The sequence below is a fragment of the Octopus bimaculoides genome, chromosome 18 (genome assembly GCF_001194135.2).
Source record: "Octopus bimaculoides isolate UCB-OBI-ISO-001 chromosome 18, ASM119413v2, whole genome shotgun sequence".
Classification (NCBI taxonomy): Eukaryota; Metazoa; Mollusca; class Cephalopoda; order Octopoda; family Octopodidae; genus Octopus; species Octopus bimaculoides.
Window position 1 is genome coordinate 40,294,971 of NC_068998.1, and position 3,223 is coordinate 40,298,193.

The 3,223-nt window shown below is 38.7% G+C and overlaps 1 long non-coding RNA gene across 1 annotated transcript in view; it reads left to right on the top strand.

The window, feature by feature from the left end:
* Positions 1 to 3,223, top strand: part of LOC128249796 (uncharacterized) — a 308,813-nt gene that overhangs the window by 304,938 nt on the left and 652 nt on the right. The gene's annotated exons all lie outside the window — the stretch shown is intronic.

Genomic DNA, 3,223 nt, shown 5'->3' on the forward strand with positions numbered 1-3,223 from the left:
TGCAAAAAGTGTGCATAAGTTGATGGTGTCAAACTAGTTGGTGCATTTTGAACTAGTTAGCAGTTGACCCTGTATATGTAGTTGTAGGTGGTGTTGTAGTATTTATGGTTATTGGTGTGCTGTAGATAAGTTACTGGTAATGCAATTTCTATTTAGAAGGCCAGATGAAGGATTGTTACAGTTGCAGTTAGTAGAGCTATGTGTACAGTTCTGGCTTCCATATGTAGATGATTTTTGGTGGTTATAATTAACTACAGTTTTTTGTTAGTACCATTCCCTGCTACCTCTGCACTTTCAGTCCTTTTATGCCTGTTTCTTTTCCCTAATGGCCCTGTCAATTACAATGTTCCACCACCACAGTACCTTAGGTCAAGAGGGGATTTTGTACCAGCCACAGATCTAGTCAGTGGCCCTTAACAGGTTGTGTCATAGGAACCTCCAGTTGTCCTTCACATTATGTGATGCTACACCCTCCTGTTTTTTTGTCAAAAAGCTTCAAGTAATAGTCTCATAAGCATCAAGCTAATATATTTGCTCATTGTTCCCACTCCTGCCTCTGCCTTTTTGCTTTCTGTATATTTGAACCATATATATATATGCATGTGCTTGTGTGCATGCATGTGTGTGTGTGCATGTGTGCGCACGTGCATTATATGTATAGGTGACAGGCATGGGTGTGTGATAAGAAGTCTGCTTTCCAACCACATGGCTCTGGGTTCAATCCCAATGCATGGCACCTTAAGCAAGTGTCCTCTACTATAATCCCAGTTCAACCAAAGCCTTGTGAATGGATTTGGCTGGTAGAAACTTGAAGAAGCTTGTTGTGTGTGTGCATCTAGCTAGCTAGCTGTGTGTGTGTGTGTGCATCTAGCTAGCTAGCTGTGTGTGTATGTGTGTGCATGCTAGAAATAGTAGCTTAAATTCACCATGCTTTCTGAAAAAAAATAAAAAGGATGCATAGGATAATATAGTCATAGATATGACGCTACATCCAAAAGCAAAACATTTATTGTTTCAACTGGAAAAGTGTTTGCATAGGTGCACTCAGTCAGAGCTGACTGCAGGCTGTACAAAAACCACCACCTTTATCTATATCACACTTTTGTGAAGATGAGATAGGGTCACTGAGAGGTCCAGTGATAAAGGCACTGTTCTGCTCCACACATGTGTTGCCGTGGGTTTGTATGGGTTCCTCTCGAACAGCAATGCTGTTCCTTGCACATTACCAAAGATCCGAATAGAAATGATGAAGAGGAGATAGAAAAACTACTAAATGTGAGCAGCAGCAGGAATGAAATAACTTCTGCTCAACAGCAGCGGCAACTGCTGAAAGAGCAGCAGTAGTATTAACAGCAGCAGCTGTAACAACAACAACCTCGTGAGCCAAACAGGGAGCCTCTATGTGGTCATTTTGCCTGCTAAAAACAGCAGCAAAATCTATCTCAAATTACGCTTTACCATCTTGAAAAAGGAAGGACACACTGTATAATGTTATCACGAATAAGTAAAAAGAAGTGATGGTCATGGTTAGAAAGTCTTTCGTCATTAATCTGCTCAATCAGAGCTAAACCCGGTGCTGTACGATAAAACACCATCATCCTCCTGTTGGCTATAACTGTCAATAGCAGTTATAGCTGTTGTTGTTGTTTAACCCTTGGTCAAGCATAATCAAACACATTTATGATTAAGAAGTGTCCAGCCACGACTGTCCTGACTTTTGTAAGAATGTATAGAACTACATTATCTAATATTTCATTTCCTTATTTCTGAGAGAGTAAGATGTGGTTTAGGGAAATTTCACCGCTTTTCTTGGGTGTTAGTAGTAGTAGTAGTAGTAGTAGTAGTAGTAGTAGTAGTAGTAGTAGTAACAGCAGCAGCAGCAGGTATTGTTGTTGTTGTTTAACCCCAGGTCAGCCCTGCTGTAGCAGGCCAATGAGCAAAAGACATTCAAGCTATGACCATCCCATCATTTTTTTTTCCAGGAATTGTGTAACCCAGGCTGCATTACCCAATGGGTTTCTTCTTTAATACAGTAAGGTATGGTTTGAGGGGTGGTGTAGCTGCTGTTTCCAGCATGTCGGGCAACCATGTAGAGACTCCCTTGTAGTAGTAGTAGTAGTAGTAGTGGTGGTAGTGGTAGTAGCGTATGTGGTAGCAATATTATCGAACTATATCAAGAAAGAGGAGGAGAGAAAAATTAAATGAGAAAAAGAAAGAACACAAGTGATTAAGAGAGAGGGGGGAGGGAGGGAGAGAGAGAGAGAGAGAGAGTGGCTGTGAGAACAGCAGCAAATCAAATTGAATGAAGTAGAAAAACAAAATATATATGTAAAAAAAAAAAAATAGAAAGAATACAAACAAACTGGACACCTACCACTCTCCCCTTCTCTCTCCCATTGCTAACATCAATAGAAGTAGCAGCAGCAGCAGCAGTAGGCTCTCATTCTGATTCGTTGTACTCCCTCTCGCCCTCCCCTTTCTCTCTCTCTCTCTCTGTCTCTCTGTCTCTCTCTCTCTCTCTTGTTCTCAGAATCTCTCTCCGCCTCTTGCCTCCTCTTTTCTCACTATCCCGCACTGCCTGCACACCCCTGCACTGCTCTGCAGCGCAGCCACCATACGGAGTACACCGGCTGCGAGCGTTACTGCATATTTATTATGACAGGTGGTTGTTGTTGGAATATTATAATAGCTGTGCAGCCTCTCTTCTCCTTCTCTGACATGAAGAAACCTTGTGTCTAAACACTTGAATTCATAATTAGCCTACTTTATACCATCCATGCTAAGTCAATGCATTATTTCGGGGGTGTTTCGGGGATAGTTTCAATCTCCTTTCATCTTCTTTTGTTGTTATTGTCATTGTAGTTGTTGTTGTTTCTTTTCTGTTTGTTTTTGTGTGTCGCTCTTGGCGTGTGATTTTCATAATTTTTTTTTTTTTAATTTAAAACAATTTATTATTATTATTATTATTATTATTATTATTATTATTATTATTATTATTATTATTATTAGCAACACATATCAGATTTTCAGAAGTTTAAGTTTGAACAGTAACAATAATAATAAATAATATTAATAATGATAATAATTTATAATAATAATAATAATTGATAACAATAATAATATTACTAATAACACTCATAATAATAATAAATAATAATAATAATAATAATAATATTAATATTAATCATTAGAAGTGCAGCAAATGTATCCAACTCCACCCACC